This window comes from Mytilus californianus, unplaced genomic scaffold (genome assembly GCF_021869535.1).
Source record: "Mytilus californianus isolate M0D057914Y unplaced genomic scaffold, xbMytCali1.0.p SCAF_5, whole genome shotgun sequence".
Classification (NCBI taxonomy): Eukaryota; Metazoa; Mollusca; class Bivalvia; order Mytilida; family Mytilidae; genus Mytilus; species Mytilus californianus.
Window position 1 is genome coordinate 111,087,498 of NW_026262701.1, and position 22,835 is coordinate 111,110,332.

Below are 22,835 nucleotides of genomic sequence, written 5' to 3' on the forward strand. Positions count from 1 at the left end.
TGCATTTATGCAATACTGGAATATCTTTATTCATGAAACACAACATGTGCTCCTCATGTTAAACATGCTATTTACATATAATATTTTAGATAAGTCTGATCAATGTATATACATATGTTAAATAATTTAATTTTTTCCCATGATTGACTTTATTCAACGAACTTCATGGAAAGGCAACTTTAATTGTAATTCATTTTGCCTGTACGATTTTTTTTTAAGAAACAGTATCAGATCATGACTTATACGCGTCTGGTGTACCAAAATGATAAGCCTGGAATATTTTAAGGACCTTCATCTATTTAGGTAAAAAAGAAAATTGGCCTTTTCAATATCGTTTACGTTGATCAATGCTGGCAAATTGGTTTTGAAAGAGTAGAACTATATCATGTTTGAAATAAAAAAAAAAAGACTCCAATTGTGTTTCCGCTCAAAATTAATTTTTTGATGCCTTTAAGAAATACATTATTTACATAAGAGATTTTTTGCATAGTATTAGCAAATTCAAGATGATTAACTTAAAATAGATTTAATCCTTAAACAAAATAAATCCGGAGATGAGACAAAAATATCAAACAATTATTTGTAACAACTAGAAAGCAGAGAATGTAGCAAAGCAAGTTAGACAACAGTGTGCAGACATGAGATTAAAGAAAATGTGAAAGTAGACAACACAACCTAAACAAAGGCTGAAAATAACAATCTAGATAATAATGAAAGTAGATAACGGGGCCTTAATTGGGTAGTTGTCTCATTGAAAATCATACCAAATCTCCTTGTTGTTAATCTAGACAAAACTGACAACTAGACAAATAAAGACAACAGTAGTATACCGCTGTTCAAAAGTCACCAATCGATTAAGAGAAAACAAATCCGGGTTACAAACTAAAACCGTGGAAAAAACATCAAAAGTGAAAGTTGACAAAGTTACTAAGACAGTATTGAAAAAGAAAATATTAAGGGACAATAAAAATCATTGCTCAAAAGAAGAAAGCTGGAAAGAAAAAAAAAAACAATAGTGAACAAGACTATTGAACAGCGATATATTACTTTTGCCTTTATATAGCAAAAGAAAAAATGAGCATTAAATAAACTCATCATTGATATCAGGCTTAAAATTTTGTACGCTCGACGCGCGTTTCGTCTACAAAAGACTCAACAATGTCGCTCGAATCAAAAACGTTAAAAAGGCAAACTATGAGCATTGGGTACTCGGGTCCTCGTGAAAATTGGAAGCAGTTTAGTGAAAACCGTCTCCTAAAAATACTGTGATGCATCATACATAAACGTTGTAAGATGCATGTTCTGACCCTAATACAATACGGTATCATCAACATTACAAGTTAGGTAATGCCTCACTTATGATGTTGATGATTGAACGTCTGGTATACTCAATCATAAGCCTTGATATCTTTGACGACTTCTAATCGTCGGTACAGGTGAATTCCCATCCATAGTACCTGACCGACTGTGAAAGATGTAATACAATGTATTCAATGACTTAAATGCAAACATCGAATGTCACTATGGTATATCTTTTCCATTTGTTTCACTTGCACAACACATCGTGTTCACCAGAAGACATATGGAAGCAATAGGTCTTTTGTAGTCCTCGTCCGATCACTGACTGGGTACTAACATGTGTTAAATGTAAATTTTAACAATAACACAAAGCCAGTCCATAGAAAGATCACAGACAACTCTTGTTAACGACTTCTGGCACAACTACGGCTTTAAACTACCATGTTGACAATATTTTACCAGTTAATCATCTAAAACCCTGTAAAAGAAAAGGTAAGAGTCCTTAAGACAAAGTTAATCTAGAATGGCTTTGGTTGTTATGTTTTTATGTTTTTAATATTTTCAAATGTTTATTTATTTGCCTTTCCTAACTCTTTGACTTATACGTTACCACTTTTTGGTGAGTTTTAATAATCTTTAACTTCGTTTTTAATTGGACAGTGCAATTGTTTTGATTCGATAGCAATTGATGAGTCTTATCTAGATGAAACACGCGTATGGCGTACCAAATTGTAAGCCTGGTATCCTTGATGATTTCTTATGCATATTCTTTATTATACTTTATCTTTAGAATCGGGGCGATTAGAGGTTAACATATTGGGTGTATTGTTTTGGAAAATAATATGTTGATTGTCAGATATATTTTGATTTGTTTTTGAATCATTTACGTATACCGCACATCTTTTATTTATATTGATGACGGTTATTTCATACATGTATCAGAACCAGGTATCATGGTTTTTGTGTTCGGTTAGTTTCCTAACATTGGTATTACTAATAAGTTAAATAATAAATAACATACTTTTAAACTCTTTTCGTACACAGGAGTATATAGAATTTGCTGAACAATTTTTCTTTAGTTGATGACCAAACATCACAACTCAAGGGGGATCTAAACCAATTTTCAACAAAATACTACTGATTTGTCATCTAAATTGCAGACAACATATGTTTAGAATATTGTAATTACCTTATTATTTTGTGATGTATCGAATACTTTACATACGTAACGTAGAGGTCTACTAATTATACAGTGTCACAAATATTTGTTGAATAATTAGCATGCACCAGACTAAATACAGCCAACTTAAGTCACATTCAGAAAAGGCTTATCATATTTCAATATTGTATAACCGGCATGAATAAAAAGAAAATGAAAGGCCTGCTGCTATCACAATATGACATTATTTTAAATATTTAGCATTTTGTCTTTTGGTTGAAAGTTTATGTATTTTCTAGTTCTTCTTAGGTGATATGGTGACAAGACAGTATTTGTTAATTGTATCCTAGTGATTGCCTTTTTCTTCCTTTTCTGTTTATAACTAAACTCCAAAAGGATCCAAAAACATCCATTGTTTTTTAACAATGCATGAACATAAAAGGCAATGAAATATATCAAGCAAAAGGTATTCTTGATAGAGCCAACATAAGCAAATGATGTTCAAATTGGATCTAGAAATAATAATTTTTCACAAAAAGTTTGGCACCAAAATGAATGACAAACAGGATTGCTTTTCCATTATTCTTTCCTTAATGGTGATGGTAATGTCCCATTGGAGTGCTCATTTCTCAAAGGTTCAATATGCATGTGCTTGTATTGACGGATCAGGTTTTGAAAAACGCGATATTTTCATTACTTAAAAGCTTTAACGACAAGAATATCCTTGTCATACAGTTACTTGATTGTATTCCAGATATAGGGATTAATTGTTAGAGTATGATTCCTTTGCAGGAATAAAATTGAAAATGGTATTTCAAGTCTAATTTTATGTAATATTATATAAATGTATTGTCTGTTAAAGCGCATATGATAAATAAGCAGGGGCAGATAATGATTCATCTAAGTATAACACATTCTTTTCGCGACATTGCTAATGATATGCATTCGAATTTCCATGAAAACACGCAGACGTCATGTAATTATTTGTATAAATGTGGAAGCAGTCTAAAAAAGATGATGTGTAGGGAAGCATTTAAAATTTACTTGGAACATTAATTTAATTAACAACTGGTTGTTTTTTGTTTTGTCACTAAAAGTATTTATTAAATGTCTAAAATATATTAAACGTTGTGATAATGCCTACACGAAGATGTGGCATTAACAATACGATGTTATTTTCCGCCTAAAAACAGTAATGCTTTTAGCCAAAAACAAAATCAAAGACCCCAAAACAAGCATTTAGACGTAGACATAGATTTACTTATATCCTTATGTACTGTTTCGAAAATGTTTTGTAATTTCAAGAAAAAAATCAACGTATATTTTATTTCTGAATTAATTTGTATTTAGAAAAGAAAGCTGTCTACGACTTTCTGTCACAGGTTATGCAGGATTTAACACCCTTTTTATCTTAACTCATTTGCAACTGCTTAATTACATTAAAAGCCCATATAACAAAACACCGGGTGACTATATAATCTCTTTTCGTTTGAAAGCTTTGCAATTTTTTCGGCAAAAATTCAAACATGAAAATTTGTGTTATCACCTGAAGCTGGTCAAAATAAAACCCCAAAAAATAAATCATGCAGGTCTATTGTCATTGCATATTTCGATAGTGCATATCAAATTTACTCTTATTCCAAATTTTTAAGAAAAACCAACAAGAGACCTCATCTGTACCGTATGCCCTTAGTTGTTCTTTTTGCAGTACTGGTAAGAAATACGGATCTAGTGTTATTGAAATTTGCTGTTATAAAACTTAAGAAATCTTTTAAAATCAAAAATGCATCTTCCTGACGCATAGCTCTTTTCCTTGTTCGAGATTTTGGCTATATTTGGTCCTTTTTGGTAAAATCTGATCTTCAATACTGGTTAAAGTTTTGAATTTTCTACTTGGTGAAAGGACATTAATTGTCAAAATACGTGTCTTGTACAGTAAAATTAATTGTCAAAACACGTGTCTTGTACAGTAAAATTTGGAACGTTTAATGTTATTTAGGCTAAATAGGCTTACAAATAATAGTAATAAATATAATGGTGGCGTCTTGTATTTTTATTGTCATTGATAGCGATTCACATATTCATAGTGTGCAACTCGACTAAACTATTTCATGTGTATTTGTTTTAGAACTAACATTCAATTTACTTATTTAGTTTTTACATTTAGTTTTTACATTTAGTTTTTTACATTTAGTTTTTACATTTAGTTTTTACATTGTCAACATATCGATTTCTCCTCTGTTTATCCTGTTGGGGTATACATCCGGTGTAGAAGTAAAGCGGCCAGTATCATAATATTACAAATGAAGTTGTTTCGTATTTAAAAAGAAATCATATTTTACCAGACTTTGACATTTGAAACAATATCAGAAGTTTTGTTGTCTGTAATACAGATATTCTTGCACTATGTGATATTTGTTGTTATAAGCAGGTTTTTTGTGTTCTGAGATTAGAATATTGAAAAATGGTGACTGTCTTGATTAAGACTGATTTTTAAGATTGGGAATATGCTTCAAACACTTGTGTATGGTCGTAGACCAGTCGTTGACACCAAGATGGCTGTCTCCTTGAATGGCGTACATCTCAAATCTGCTTTTATGGATATGAAATGAAAATTTTAATAATACATCTGTTGAAAATGGCAGACTTTTGGTAATCTCATTTAATCGCAAGGTTCATTTACTGTGTGACATATAGCATAGACACTTGTCAATTGGTGAAAGTCTAATGTTAACTCCTAGATGTGGTTTTTTCTCTAATATATTATTCGGGTATTTTGCAGTCTCATGAACGAATGACGAAGCGTAATGTTCACAACGTCTGGACACATTGTCATTTTCTTCTTCAGTCAATCCTATAGGATTTATCCTTCTACTCCATATTGGGGTAATGGTGCTATTATCTAAGGAAATCACAGCCACTCTAAAGGGTAGCAAACTTGATAGTAGGTAATTATATCACATGCAGTTTTGAACATTAATGGTTGTTTCAATATTACCCTACCAAAACAATTTTATTACCAAGATTTAAATTCACAATATGCAAAAGTTCACTTTTATCAAAATATGGCCTTGAATTGAAAATTTTATTATACAGTATAAATAGGCCGCAATTAGGTTTTTAAATATATATGATTCAAAAGCCTTAATGCCTAACTAAACTAATCTCTCCACAAGGGTATACTAGATGATCCAAAATCATCATATCTTGGTGAAGTTGTCTAAACATTACGATTTTGTGCATTTTCGGACATCTTTTGTTCATAATTACCACTGAAAACATCCTCAGAGAGATAAAACAAATATTGATGTAATTAATATTTTATTTGCAATTGTCATCCCTGCCTTCAGGGACAGTAGTTTGACACCCCCATACAAATTGGTTATCAACTACCCCCCCCCCCCCCCCCCCCACTACCCCCCCCCCTACAAATTGGTTATCAACTAATCGTGGCAGAGTAAACCGAGTACACCTTTTACATTAAGGCGTGTTTAAAGTGTACTGATATTCCTTAAAATGTTTAAAAACAAAAGCAAATCTAGCTTCAAGTTTCATTTTTATAGGTTAAAATTTAAGATTGATTATGACAAATTTCAAATTTCGAGATAAAAATAAATGTATTGGTCCACTGAGACATTGGTTTAATGAGTCAATGATACAAAATACGTGTGTCTGAATAATAAAATACAATGTATCCAATGCTTCTATAACTTTTAAACTAAAAAGGGCACGTCTTATTTTTAGATATATTATATTTACTCATTATCAAAGTAAAATGCAAATATTTTAGTTATCTAATTCATAAAAGATACTTTGAAGTGTTTTAGAATGTTATGGAAACTAACTTTCCAGTTCACATTAAAATATTTAATAATGTTAATAATGTTTAAAATATTTTACAAAAATCCCATACCAGCATTAAAAACCGGTGAACTGTGGATACTTTCAATTGTCTATTGACAATATAATCAATATCTTGGTCTGTCCAGAAATTCGCAAATAGTTCAATTCAACATGTTAAAATATTAGAAAGTATAACAACGAGAGTCATGTATCTCCGAACTTAACAAATGATTCAGTAATTGACATTGAAATTTTATGAAATTTAGTTACTTGTTGCATTATTAGAGTCAGTCAGTATATTATTTAGAATTTTAAAAAGAATTATGCTATTTAACTAATTTACTTCTTATCTTTTGATAAGATTTTAGGCAGTTTTTTTGGGTAATTTGTAAAAATGCGCAAAAAAAAAAATCCAACTTCTTCAAAAAAAAAAAAAAAATCGACCTCAGATAATTCATGCTATTTTGAAAATCTTAATTGTAATAATATTAATTTTAATAATTACACCAAGATGTCTTTTAATGAAATCGGATATCCTGCATGTATCAAGCTTTTCAATAACATATGGTCAAATCGGCGAACCCCCCCCCCCCCCTTTCCCCCTCTTAAATTATTGAAAACTATTAGTCTGCGTTGACAATAATATCTTGGTGTTAATTAGATACACCAAATCGGGCTAACGCCTTCATATGTATATCTAATACAAAAATGAGACATACAATAACTAATCGTGACCCTATTTGTCAAAGAGAATACAGAGTAATCCTTCTCATCATCATGAGAATATTAATAGAACAGTTAAAGTTTTACCTTACTTAAGCTAATAACGAAACTTTGAACCAATTGAAGGAGGCATAGTTATTAAAAATTAGCTAAAAGATCTTTTGTAATTTTTCTTTAATGAAATTAAAGAACATGTCATAGTTCTTAATACATTATGACATATAGTTTATAGATAGATAATATGTAGGGTTTCAGATAAATTGTCAATGCAATGTAATATGTTATCAGGACCCTCTGGGAGTTCATTTCTTTCTTCCTTTTAACTAAGATGATATCGGAAATAACACCAATGTAGTATGGTTTGGAAATTTTGCTTATATCTTATTATTATCAATGTTATACAAAAGTCCCCCAAATTATACAAGATCATTTAAACGAATTCATATCACCTTTATGAGAGAAAAAACTATTCCGGTAAATCATGAAATAATAATATCTTTAATATTATCAGAAATATATATTATCAAGTTTATAAATGTACAATATTACTTTTCAGTATATTCATTTATGTAAGAGTTCATCAATCATATTTACCAATTAATGTACTATTCAACCCTTGTTTTTGGGTGAGGATCTTTTTCAAACTTAATTTAAACTAATATATTTCATATATAATTTAATCTTAATCAAAACAAGAGAGAGTTTTTCTCCAAATATAATTAAGTCACTTTTTATGGGGGGAAAAAAGGGGGGGGGGTGTAAGGCAAGAGTATGCAAGAGACAATATTTTGAGAATTGAAATTAAATATAAAATGAAATGTTGAATATTATATAGAAACAAAAATAAAGTCGTATGTTTCTTTAATCCACTGTTTGGTCATAAATAAAGGCAACAGTAGTGTACCGCTGTTCGAAACTCATAAATCGATCGAGATAAAAAAAAAAATCCGGGTTACAAACTAAAACTGAGGGAAACGCATCAAATATAAGAGGAGAACAACGACACAACAAAAACACAACATTAAAATGTAACACACACAGAAACGAACTATAATATAACAATGGCCATTTTCCTGACTTGGTACAGGACATTTTAAGAAAAAAAATGGTGGGTTGAACCTGGTTTTGTGGCATGCCTAACCTCCCGCTTTTATGGCAATGTCAATCACAACACCAAAACGACAACATCACATGACAGGACCACAATACAAATAAATGGGAGAACATATAGGACAAAGAAACACACGAATAATAGCTAACAAAAGGTACTAGGCTTAAAATGCAATACGCCAGACGTGCGTCTCGTCCACACAAGACCAACCAGTGACGCTCAGATGAAAAAAGTTTGAAAGCCAAAACAAGTACAAAGCTGAAGAGCACCGAGGACCAAAACTTCCAAAAAGTTGCGCCTAACACGGCTAGGGAACATCCTTATTATTTAGAATAATTTATAATTTTGCAAACAGTAAATTTTATAAAATGACTATATAACAGATATACATGATAAAACCGAAGTGGGGACTAACTACAGAATAAAAACGGATACATTACATAAAACAACTTAATCCAACACATAAAAATACACAGCCGAGTTAGCCAAAGCCTGAACGCACAAAGTGACGTCACATTTGAAATTCTAAAAAAACACACAAAGTGACGTCACATTTGAATTTGTAAAAATATTTCCCAAAAATAAGATAGGATTAGGATTGATTCAAGATTAGATTTGTAATACTGACATTACATTTATTAATAACAATGAAAATTACAATACTTAATAATATCAAATTGTGGTAGTAATTAGATAATTAATTGTATTATCTAGCTATGTCGGTGTTTCTTCTGAATCAAACTGTAAACCAAATATATCGTATAAATTTCGTTGAACCAAACTAAAATCTAATAAATGAAGGGGGTGATTAATTATCTTTACCATAACACACGAATATAACAGAAAAGACGTTAAGACATTTGACAAAATCCGACGAGAATAACAAATATAACATCAAAATACCATTCTGCTAAACGATAATTTAAATCTGCAATAAATATAGATGAGTATCATGGGTCTGGATTTCAAAGGTACCTTAGGACTAAGATCGTTTAGTCTTACATACTGTTTCAAAGTGTTTTGAATTAAGGTCAAGTCATAGAATTCATAATTAGTCAAGGGCATCAAAATAGGTCTTTAGATGGTCTCAGGATTATCATTAAATTATATCCTCTACAATTATAAAGATGAAACATTTATTTTGCTTCACTAAGACTTTTATGCTTTTAATGTGATATTAGATTAGACTGATTAATGAAAATAAGAATTTTAGTGAATTCCGTCCATGCAAAAATGTTTAATTGCTTACTCATTTTTTTCAATATAATATACTATCAACATTTGTCATACAAGTAGCTGGTTTAGCTACCTATAAAACTGGGTTTAATCACTTTTTTTTCTTCTTCGGAAAATGCTGTACCAAGTCAGGAATATAACAGTTGTTTTCAAGTTGTTCCGTTAGTTGATATAGTCGAGCGTTTGGTTTTGTCAGATGTTAAGGACCTTGGAGTATGGTATTTTTGTTAATACATTCATAATTCACATAACAGTGCACGATTAAATGTCAAATACACGTAATAAAGTGTTGTTACTTTTGATTGCCATGCAGAGAACACTTGGGAAAATTATTACAATGCACATTAAGGTTCATCATAAGCTTTTGTTAAATATGGAATTATTTACACCACAAATTTCACCCTGAGTACAGACAAACCTGAGCACATGAACAAGTTTTAAAGCATGGCTAAACCTAGATAAATAAAAGTGAAATGCATTTTAAGTTTCCGAATTTTACAAACTTAGATGGATTTTGCTATTCATTATAGAATAAAATTAGTCCTCAGCATTATTTTTCCAAATCGCGTAAAACTGCAGCAACATACTTTAATATAGATATCCTACTTCAAAATGTTTCATTTAATGAGCATATTCACGATGATAATCTTTTCTATAGTATTATTAGTAACATATATGTTAATAGCATATATTTAATAAACTTTAATTATTACTACTACAATATTTGAGCACGTCATTCTTTGAGATTAATTCAAGTATAAATAAAGGACACAGTATAGCTTACCGATATTCAAGTATCATACGTCGATTAAGAAGTTAAATCAAGGTAACAAAAAAACTGAGGGAATCGCATGAACTTCAAAAGGAGAGGGACTAGCCTGTGCATCGACAGGATAAACATCTTATCCTGTGCACGCATCACCCACTATGTGATTCCATACTCAGTAAAAAAATGTCACAATCGGCAACATAACATATTGGATAAATACACAAGTAATGATGAATATAGTTAAATATTTATCAAAGAAGAGTCAATGTGACAATATGATCTTATCCCATTTAAACCAATTAAATGAAAAATCAAAATAGTAATGTGTCTTTACTAAACAGATATTTTTGTTTTATAGTTTTTTACTTTTTGATACTTTACTGCAATGCACTCTGTTATTCTAATTAAGAAATAATTCATGGGGGCTTGAATATGTCGTGATTTTACCACGGGTTGGCCCTTTATGATAAATATTTTACCCTGAGCGATAGCGAGGGGTAAAATATCGGCATAGAGGGACAAACCGTGGTAAAATCACGATATATTCAAGCCCCCATGAATTATTTCGATTCTAATAGGACAAATACGGCAATTGTTTTGGATCGAAGCGCTCTAGATGAAGGCATTATTTGCCGTTCCCATAAATAAACGCACTATTAAATTGACGTAACAGACCGGAGCAAACTGAATAAATGACATGCTTAAACTATTTACAATAACATATTTAGATAGGTTTGGATGAATCTAAATGATAATTGTACTTATATGTCTTATATGTATACAAAAAATTGCATATATAACACATTTAAGCATCGTTTGTTTACGTTTCCTTGTTGTGATGATTTTCGGTTTCACAAGCGTGTATTTTCCCGTAAAATGCTTATATTCTTACGTCATCGTTCTATGACGTCGGGTAGCTCATTCATAAAAAAGCAAATGACGCGGGAGTACGATCGGAACAGCCTAAACAATATATTCATATTCTACCACGGGTGTGTACTCAAAGCGTTTGAAGAACGTCATGTTAGAATGTTTAATATGCAATTTTAAATAGACGGCATTTTGTATAATGACAATCGGGAAAATAATGCACATATAGCTTTATGTAGTGTGTTTAATTTATGATTTTTTGCAGCTTGAATTTTTGGTCGGTGTAAACCTGATAGGGGGATTTTTCGCTTTCAGAGCATTTCCTTATGAATAAAATCAGCAAAAATCTAAAATAGATAATCAAAAATGCATTAGAGAATTGATTAAAAATCTTTCAGAAAACGATCATTATTCAAACAAAATAATGCATAAAAAAATTAGAAATGATTTTAATTTGATGTGTCACACGAATTTTTTCAACGTTACTCAAAAATGCAAAATATGATAAAGGGTAAACAAAACAACAAAATAAAAATCATTTTCAATTTTCAGCTATCCAATCTGAAATCGGGTAGTTCCTTTAGCTCTATATATAAATAAAAGTTACATAAAGTTATATGTAAATGATACATATATAAAACATATTGATCAGTACATTTATAAAAGACAGTGGCGCAAAGAATAGGTAGAAAGCAAATTTACTCTTGAAAACAAATGGCGAATCAAAGAAATGTGTCGAATGTCGGAATATCGCCAACCTGATATTACTATAACACATATAGTAATCTCAGCTCCAACCTTGAAAAGATTTTTTTTTTAAATACGGGTCAATGAGAATTCTCCCATCTTTTCCTAAGATATAACATTGAAACCCCCGAATGCAAAAGTTGCTATCTCAGCACATAAGGAATAAAATCTCTAATGCATAGCCTATTGCTTTCTATGTTCAATTCTGCAATTTCCAGCATTGTTAAGTTTAAATAAAGTGACAGCTATTTCATGTCAAAACTATCCCTTATCCTGGCTTGTGCTAAAAAATTGCGCTACCTTTAATAGCATATTAAAGTGCACTGATTCATGGAAGTTTGGTAGTACAAAAATATGAGTACTTCTGATCTGCAACACAGGCCAAATGTGTCCTCATATTTCTTTTCATATTATTTTTATATTGTTCAAAAGAAACTTTCAACAAGGCTTATACAGTGGTCCCCAAGTCATTAGGTTTACATTCGATACCAAATTTACCTAAATATTTTACTTATTTACAAAGTTACAGATATGCGTAGGAACTATTTTGTTGCAAATATGTACTACTTTTATGTATGTCTTTCAGTTGGGGTCCGATTAAGTAGTTTTAAACTACAAAATATTCACTATTGGTCTCAAAAGATAAACATTTCATCTCATTTCAAAAGTAAAAAGAATATGTTTACGGGTTATTTTTTTCGTATTTTATACCAGCTGGGGACGTTTATGTCATTCCAGGAGCTCGGTGATGTGCACACCTACAAAAAAAATTTCTCAGCATAAAATTACTGTCAAACCGTTGATCAAACTAACCATGGTAGTAATTACCTGATTACAGAAACAGTTGAGGATATTTTCCTAGATATTTCAGTTTTCTGATAATAAAGAAAGTTTATTTACTGCTTAAAACATTGATGTGTTAACGAGTTGTCTTGAAAAAATTTGATCTATATATTAATGAAAAGGAAGTGTGGGTAACGTCACTGGAAAAAATAACAAACGACTCAAATTATTAAAAGCTATTAGGACATTTACATACAGTCTTTAAAAACACAGTGACCCGATATTCAACAGTCATAAGATATGCCATAAGACATATCATAGAACAAACTGCATTGCTATCATAGGACCATCTTTTTTGATACGTCTTTGACTTTTAAAAGATGTCATTTGAGCGCCCTAATCAGGATGTTCTTATGACTATCCCAAGTTATATTTATGTTCTATTTTAAGGCGTCTTTCTTCTTTAACATTGAAATAATACACACTTTTAACTTAAACATTACTACTATGATTGATAAAGTAATAATCATAATAATTTATAGGTGAAGCTGGCTATAAAACCAGGTTTAACCCACCATTTTCTTCGGAAATATGCCTGTTCCAAGTCAGGAATATGGTAGTTGTTTTTCACTTCACTTTATGATAGCATTTGATTTTGCCAGTTTTTATTGACTTCCCTTTTTTCAATTTGCCTTGGAGTTCAGTATTTGTTATATTTTTTTTACATAATGATAATAATGACAATAAGATATATAGCGGAAGTAAAATTTAAGAAACGTTTATCATCATGAATATGTTGAATAAAAAAAATTTGTATAGTGGAATATTTTTATAATAAGATATTATAAGACGATTCAAGTCTTTTATAACAGTTTTATGTAATTATGAAATTTTTAAAAATATTTCGAGACTTTCTCAGCATTTATACAAATTAGAGAACAAATTTTGTACAGAGTAATCAATTCTCCATTCTCCCCATTACGCCTTGCAGGCAATCAATGGCTACAACTTTTTAAGTTTTACATGTACGCCTTACACGATTCTTTCATGGAAATACCTTCAATAGACAATACTTTGACAGGAGTAAATATTTTATATTCGTTACAATATCTAACATATTACCAAGTTTAAAACATGCTATTTGTAGCAAATAAATGTTTAATCGATATGATGCTCATGAACATAATATTATGATTATCTTGAGATAATCTTTAAACATGTATTCTAATGTCTAACCTTTTTGAAAAATTTTAAATCTGAATTTAAGACACAATCACAACTTCACTATAATACAGCTTTAGAACATGACTTAATCCTAAAATTCTTTCGAAAAATCAGGTATTTATCCAATATGTTAAGCTTAAAATACCTCAAGTTATGAGCAAATAATACATATACTGTCAAAGATCTACCAGTTACCCTATTTCCCCCAATTCATCAGAATGATATTGAAAAAAAATTTAAATTAAAACATTTAGATATAACAAAAGACAACCTCTCTCGATGTTGAAAAAAAATAATTAAAACACTATCGAAGCACACGAAAATCTCATCTCCTTTTTTTTGTTTCTGAGATGAATGCAAAAGTATTTAAAAAAAACCAATTACATGTGGAAATGAAAAATGTTTCAGTGGAATCATGATAAATTGAAATCTTTCTGTGACATTAAAATGCTTCCGTGACAATCAAATAGGATTGATCATTAACACAACAATGATTATTATCTGCCAAAATTACAAATAAGATTTTGAATATAGATTTTGGAATATCATACTTTACCGCAAAATATACACAAATACGGAAAACAGTAATGATTTTAATAATTGATGTTCAATTATCAGCAGCCTATTCCCAATAAAAAATTGAAATTTAAAACAGCATGTGCATGTAGTTTCTGTATTGCAATTACAAGTTTAGAGATTAACTACATTTAGTCTGGGTCTATATCGTAAACAGATTTTTTTCCTATAAAGAATAGATAGACTATTTAAAATTCTCTGCAGCGAAAAGCATGAATATACAAAGTTTCAATCATTAATATTAAATACAATATTTGTTTATATTTGGTTAGAAAATGTATTTAAACAAATATACCTTCCATTAGGTGTTAATACTGTTTATGATTTATTTTAATTGCAAATATTATCTAAAGTTCATACCTGCCAATTTTTTCGTATTACACCAAAACATATTCTTTTGTTTTCATTATTTTCATTTCCAAATATATCTATTGATCCTGGAATAATAACGTTCTTGATTTAGATAAAGCGCAAGAATTCAAATACAATTGATTTTCAAAAAGTCCTCCGAACTACTCGTAAGTTAAATAATAGGCTTTTAAGTCTCATTTGTTTGTATTTTTAGTAATACATTTATTGCTGTTATTATTAACAGAAAAACTAAATCTAAAATGAAATAATTGCTTTTTTTTTTTAACTAAATATGAAAAGAATTAAACCAAAAGAAATCTTGAAATAAATTTAAAGCGTTAAAAAAGTCGAAATTCAGCTATAGATATATAAAAATTGAGAATTGAATTGGTTTTGTACGTACAGTTTCTTTTTTTTAATATAAATTAAGGTATCAATGTTACATTTTCCCATTATTTGCAAATTATACTTCAGCCAAAAAGTGTTAATGTTCTGTATAAATCAAAAGTTAATTCAACAAATGAATGAATAAATTAATAGATGAATAAAGAAAAGATAAATAAATAAATGAATGGATTGATCAATGATTAAACTCATTACACTAATTTATGTGAATTATAATATTTATTTAACATATTTGTGTATTTATTTTTATCGACATTTTTCTTTATGAATATCCACTGGGGATAAACTAATTAGACAATTTGTATCTTAAAATTCACGGTTATCTTATGAGGAATAATGCGTACAAATTGAAAAAATCTACATTTTATATTAAATGTGTATATAAAGGTTGATTATTAATTGAACACCAAAGGAACTATATTTTTTTTGTTTAATACCTTGTTTTTGACGTCTTAATCGATTCATGAAATTTTAACATCGGTAAACTACTAGTGCGTCAATTTACTGTAAATATGTAGACCAAGGAAAACTTTATTTAAATATGTAGACCTAGGAAAACTTTATTTAAACAAACATATATTCAATTAAACAAAAAAATTCAAGGTCTGAATTAACTTAATCAAATTTTTATAGTATTATGGGAACTTAAAATGAAGAGAAAAAATATTCATTTTGTTTCAGATAATTTTCCTTAGGCATGCCCCATATTTAAATCAGAACAAATAGCTAGAAATAAAAACGTCTGTGATTGGATAGAAACTACCGACACTTATTAGCATAAATGCAGCATACCATAGCAGTATGGAACAAAGGTAATATTAATTTTAATATTCGATCTTTTTTAACACAAATTATTGTTGAGTTTTTTATATATGAAAAATAAGCATTGTATTTTAAAAAGCTTGGCTTTTGATTTGGTATCGGTGGAAGTTTAATACGATTAGATTAATACCACCAATCCCATCCAGAAGATAATTAATTGTGAAAGTGCCATGTTATTTCCAGACACAGATTCTATATATGAATTTGTCCTTGGCACGAGTGCAACACCATATACGGAAATAGCTTATATAGAATGAAATTTACATCCCAAAATCTTTAAATGAAATATTTTTTATATGTAAAGTCCGTTGTTTTTGAGATATGTAGGTAGTAATAGAAATCAAACTTCTGTTTGATTTTTATATTGTTTTGTTTTTGGAAAATTTTGAAAGAAATAATTGTAATAAAGAATAAACCACTTTCCATTAAAAAATATATATAGAATCTATGGTGAAAGTTAAAAAGCATAAATACACGCATAAAGAAAATGAATAAACAGGGGCTTCATATGAAACAATTTTTGGACTCTAAGATATGGCAGGTTGATAAATAATATAATCAGCAACTTAAAAAAGTGGAATGAATAATATTAAAAATTAGGAGTAGTGGTATAAGTGTGAATGAGACAACTATCCATCAAAGGCCAAAATGAACACGGTTTAAACAGTAATTGCGCTTTCATTTTTGTTCAAAAACCCCAATATGTCTGGAACAGAAGCACTATTACTATACGATTAAAACTAAATTTCATAATCAGACGTCAAATGATTTGAATATAAATAAAAGAAGATGTGAAAATACATGTTTTACCTGTTAGAAAAAAACCCCAAAAGAAAACAGATAAAGGCACGAAAAAGATAATGGGAAAATAAAGAAATTCTTTTTTAATTATGCGATATATTAATATCTTTTTCTTATTTTATAACATCATGAAATTATGAAAAATTTCTAAATGGATAATTTTTATTTCTTCAAAAAAACAAAAAACAAAAATTATTGTAGACATCTATTTTATTGATTGGGCAATATTATTTCATTTCATTATATGTTTCATTTAATAAATTGACAAACGTATTCAGACTTGAAAGATAAATTGAAAAGTAACATAATATGACAAATTCAATGAGTGTTGTGTTCAGTAAAAATAATTTGGAACGTTTAAATTTTTTCTTTTTTTAGCCATATCATTGTCAGTTTGTTTTTGACTTATGACAATGAATATCCCTTTGATATCTTTCACTGCTCCTTCAAAATGAGAAAAATTCTTAAGATTTAAAACAGAACGAATATATATTTCAAAAAGTTCGTGAGACAAGCGATTAATTAGAATACGAAAAGTTTAGACAAAAAGTTGACCGACTGACTTAAAAAAAAACTGGATGCAAAAGTTACTTTATTTCTTGGTCAACGAAGAACTAACTGTTTTTATAACTGTGTTTTTATAATTTAGTTTTATGTTTGAGATACACCCCTGAGGGCGTTAGCCAAATTGGGTGTATCTAATTGACACCAAGATATTGTGGTTAATGCAAAAGGATAGATTTAATCAAATAAGGAGGGGGGTCTTTCAGCAATTTCTATATATTTTATGGTAAAGCATGATAAATGCAGGATTTCCTATTACATGTTGGTGTAAATATATATTTTACAACTGGATGAATAAAAAGAAAATAAATTGAATAAAAGGTGGTAGATATAATTGATTTCACTAGAAAAAAACGGAAAAATCGTGACAACAAATAAACAAGCTGCGACTTATATAAAATGAGATATATTAAAACTAAACAAAGTAGGTTTTGAATGGAAGGAAACTGCAAATTATAGTATCTACTACAGTAAGATTTTAATTGAGGCAATCATTTATTTGTTATGTGTTAATGATTTTTAAACAATGACGAGTGAAGACATTTTTATGTGAACAATAAAAGCAGGTGTAAAATTGAATATTGATACAGATTACAGACAAGAAATGTTCTTACCTTCAAAAATCCAGACAGACAAAAGTATTACGTAATCTGTCAATGTCTGGTTATAAAAATAGGCAAACCAAGGGAGACTACTCGTCTTTCCTTGCAATTATTTTGAATGAACCGAGGAAACGTTATTATCGGTGTAAGTAAGTATGTTTAACTACCAGAATTTGCAGTCATCAGGTTGATTTTTTTATTTTTTTAAATGTCTTTTTTAATTGTTCTAATTTTATTCCAACGATATGTAACATAGGAAACGACATTAATCATGTTAAAAAAATAAGAATATGTGTATGATATTTGTGCTGAGAAGCAAGGAAAGAAACGAAGCACATTTTCCACTTTTATGTTAAATACCTAGTTTCCCTATTTTTAGAGATTAGAAATTAAGAAACCTCTAACCAGTCATGATAATATTTTCATGTTATTTTCTTTTAATTGACAATTCTTTATGTTAGTAAAAAAGGTGTTTTCTAGAAATTGAAAAAAAATATATATATTTATTTATTTTAAACATATATGATCTATTTGACGATATATCTTATAATGCATATACTTAGCATCTCGTTTTGTCATTATGCCACCACTATTACATTTTGAAGATTCTGTTTGGATTTTTGATTAGTCCTGATTTGGGTAATAGTTTTGCCTTGGTCCCTTATCATCCTATGAACAGAACAAACGACCCTGTCTGGGAAATATTCTTGCTTCAGACATGACTAAATCATTTAAAATTAATTCAAAATTGTCGTCTGAGACTATCTGTATATGATTCACAAATTTTCTATTATGCCGGGAAATTCTACATGAATCATCCTTTTAATTGGTTTTTCTTTAAAATCCTATAAATTTCAATTTGTGACAAAAAGAGGCTTCATACTGTAATGTCGTTTTCAAAGTATCCATGGATCAAGGATAAGGGTGTTTATGAATAGTTTTAATTAAAAAATTGATTGTAAATCATTTTAAGTACAACAGACCTCTACACTATCATAGTAAAATTTCAAAAGTTTTATGAACCTTCAATGTCGAGGATGTTCATCTTGGAAACATGGAGACATCAAACATGACCTTTGTGTTTGTTCTGTTTTTATTATTGTCAACCTAAGTTATTTCTATATCGGCACATTGCATGCAGCAGTTTTCAGTTAATACCCTTATTTTATGAACAACCATCTCATCTTTACAAAAAGAAAAAGAAATAGAATCCAATGCTTAATATGTCAAAAGAGATTCATACAAACAAAACTATAAGAATATAGTGATTGTCTGAAGAGATTATAATTTATATGATACCACTTGCTATGTGAAGACACATGTATTCAGAAAATATAGAAAACATATTCATTAGCAGTTAGAAATGACGAATACCTTTTTCTTCTGCAAAACAAGTTCATCTGAAAGGAACCCCTTATAAGTGAGAATAGGTGCTACGGTATGCTTTCTCGAGTTTTATATCAAACCCTGTATTTTCCTGTTCTGCTAGTTTAGTTGAGTATGGTGAAACTATTTAGAGGATTGGAAGAAAAGAGTGAGATATCAAGCGAGAATAAATAAAATACTAGCGAAGAACACTCGATATTTCCTGAACGGTAAACAGTTCTAGCTGCACTATTGGCACCCCTCGTGTTTTGATAATGTTTCAATTTACTCATTTAGAATAACATTCTTCAAATCAAAGTAAAAAATGACAGATACACAAAAGACTTCAAAAACAACTGGCATTTTAAATAAAAGCATTTGAACTGAGAACTTCGTACATATTGACCTAGTTATTCCACACTTGTAATAAACATATAACAATTATCCAATCATTAGTCAACAGAAATTAATCTAATCTTACATCTTGATAAATTTATATATAGGGTCTACACATTATTACTTATCTGAACAAAGGAGCGACAACTTACATTGTTCCCTTTAAGCATTATCAAGTAAAACAGTATAATGCTTCATCCTTTGGGCCTTACTTAAGAAAGCATACGAATTTATGACATTACTAAGGAAAGTATTGGAATGTTCTAATTTTGCCCCTTACTTGGGAGAGCATTAATATAGTCTATCCATTGTACCTTACTTAGAAGAGAATTAAGATAGTCTACACATTGTACCTTACTTAGGAGAGCATTAAGATAGTCTACCCATTGTACCTTACCTAGAAGAGGATTAAGATAGTCTACCTATTGTACCTTACTTAGGATAGCATTAAGATAGTCTACCCATTATACCTTACTTAGGAGAGCATTTAGATAGTCTACCCATTGTACCTCACTCAGAAGAGGATTAAGATAGTCTACACATTGTACCTTACTTAGGAGAGCATTAAGATAGTCTACTTATTGTACCTTACTAAGAAGAGCATTAAGATAGTCTACTCATTGTACCTGACCTATGAGAGCATTGGGATTGTCTACCAATTATACCTTACCAAGGAGAGCATTGAGATAGTCTACCTATTAGACCTTACTTAGGAGAGCAGTAAAATATTCTACACTTTGACTTACTTACGTGAGAATTGAAATATTAGGGCCTTAGGGCCTAGATTAGGAAATTTAGATATACTATGCTTTGTCTTTACTCTAAAGAACTTTAAGGTATCAACCAATGGAATGTATGTAGAATTAGAATAAACAAGCTTTAGACCTTACTCCTAGGCATTAGGATATGTTACCTTTGAATCTTTCATAGAAAATTAAGATATTTACCTTTTGAATTTACCTGGGTGAGTGTTAGGATTTTCTGCCAATGGACCTTACTTTAGCATAGCATTTAGATATTCTACCCACGAACCTTACTTAGGAGAGAAATACGATGTATTTCCTTTAGGAACTAACTAAAAACGGCATTGGAATTTTATGACTTTGGACCATACTTAGGGAGGCTTTAATTTTGCTATATTTTTACCTTACCTAGAAAAGCATTCGAATATCTACCCATGAACATAAAGCGAGCATTAAGATTTGCTACATTGCTACATTTCTCAAGAAACATTAAGACTATTTGTGAACTTTGCCTAGAAGAATAAAGGAATTCCTACCTTTGGACCTTAACTAGGATAGCATAAGAATTTTTACCTTTGAAACTTGCATAGGAGGGCCTTGGGATTTTCTTTTCTTTCTAAATGGGTTAAGTAGTTATCAAAGGTACCAGGATTATAATTTAATACGACAGACGCGCGTTTCGTCTACATAAGATTAAGGCTGCGAGATCGTTGATACAAATTAGTATAAAAAACTGAATTGGGTGTATGAATACACATGCTACATCGATCTTTAAAGACCCAAATGTTACTAAGCACCTGTCCTCCTTTCCATGACAAACATGGTGTTGTTCCAGCAGATAAAGCTCTAAACAACATCGTTTTTGTGCGTAGATTACATTACATAAACTGCTTGATAAAAACAGGTATTGACAATTTACTTGGAAACTCAACATATACTCCATGACACTTACCAAAGAGGAAATCCTGAATGATCATAGGTCTGTTCTATGTTTCCTTAGAATATCAACCATGGATTTTTCTTCACTTTATGGGATACTTGTCCTTACAAACTGCGTTATGTTAATGGGTCTCCTAAGTGCTCTACGAAATCTCCTTCTAAACTATTAACATCAATTTTATTATGACATAATTGATCTTACTTTGTTTCATAAGAAAAAGGTCAACGTAGATACAAATGCAAACAAAAAAAACCCCCTCAGATTCAAACAAACCCATTTTTTGTCAATATAACGGAACATAAACAACTGTCATACAAAATGGAGGTTTTGCTAGATATAAAACCAGGTTTAACACCCTTTTTTCGTCGGAAAATGTGTGTACCAAGTCAGGAATAGGGCAGTTGGTTTTTTTTCTTCACCCGTTCCGTTGATTGATAGCGTTGATTTTGTCAGTTTTTATGGACTTCCTCTTTTTAAATTTGCCTTGGAGTTCGGTACTTTTATTATACTTTTATACTCTTAACCAGACATTATCAAGATGCTTGATTTCTTGATTAACAACATATTTTTTGCCATTGAAGACGTGTTTTTTAAAAGACATTCGGCATTCCTATGGGAACCATCTGTGATCCTCTTCTTCGACTTGTTTCTATATTTCACATGAAGCAGACTTCACACAAGAGCTTCTTTGGAGAATGAAAGGAAGCAATCATTATCTTTTAACTTTCAAATTCCGCTCAATATATGATGTCTTCTCACTAAATAATTCAAAGGTTGGTGACTATGGTGAACGCATCAAACTTGAAATATATTTAACAACATAAACAGATAAGTTTGCCTCATATCTTTACTTAATCCAAAAATTGAGGGTCGGTTGAGAAAAAAACTTTACGACAAAAAACATGATTTCAGCATCCGAATTGCGAACTTTCCATTTATATGTAACAAGATTACAACAGCGCCTGCATATGGAGTATATAACTTCCAGTTGATACGATATCCCAGAGTTTGCATGTCCTATAATGATTTCCTTGATAGCGGGTTGCTGCTTCCAAGGAATATATAAATGAAATTCCTAGTAGTGAAGTTGAAGTCAGCCCTTCGAAAATTGTACGGACACAATTACGAGTTGGTTAACGGTTATGGAATATCTGTTTCACAGGTGACGACGGATATGTACAAACTGTTGTAACCCCAATCCTGTCCTCTTTTCCTCGAATGGGACATCACCTAATTAAATTTATCACCGAATGTGTGCTTCAATGAGCTACATAAAGGGTGCTACATGCTGAACAGGATCTGTTTACCCTAAAACTAACCCCGATTTTTGGTGGGGTTTCTGTTGCTCAGTCTTTAGTTTTCTATGTTGTGTTTTATAGACTGTTGATTGTTTCTTGGTCGTTTTAAGTTTTTTTCCATAGCGTTGTCATTTTGTCTTGGAATTGTGAGTATGAATATCCCTTTTGTATTTTCCGCCTCTCAATTTGGACATTACGTAGGAGAACT

The 22,835-nt window shown here is 30.3% G+C and overlaps 2 long non-coding RNA genes across 2 annotated transcripts in view; one reads left to right on the forward strand and one right to left on the reverse strand.

Moving 5' to 3' along the window:
• On the reverse strand, positions 1-18,029 carry LOC127700628 (uncharacterized). The gene is made up of 3 exons (XR_007981669.1): positions 17,898-18,029; positions 14,701-14,777; positions 1-1,777 (listed from the first exon to the last, which is right to left on the reverse strand). It is a non-coding gene; the product is annotated as an uncharacterized LOC127700628 (long non-coding RNA).
• LOC127700627 (uncharacterized) overlaps positions 15,784-22,835 on the forward strand; it is a 26,859-nt gene continuing 19,807 nt past the window's right edge. Inside the window, exon 1 of the long non-coding RNA XR_007981668.1 lies at positions 15,784-15,908. This is a non-coding gene — a long non-coding RNA (uncharacterized LOC127700627). The remainder of the gene's footprint in view (positions 15,909-22,835) is intronic.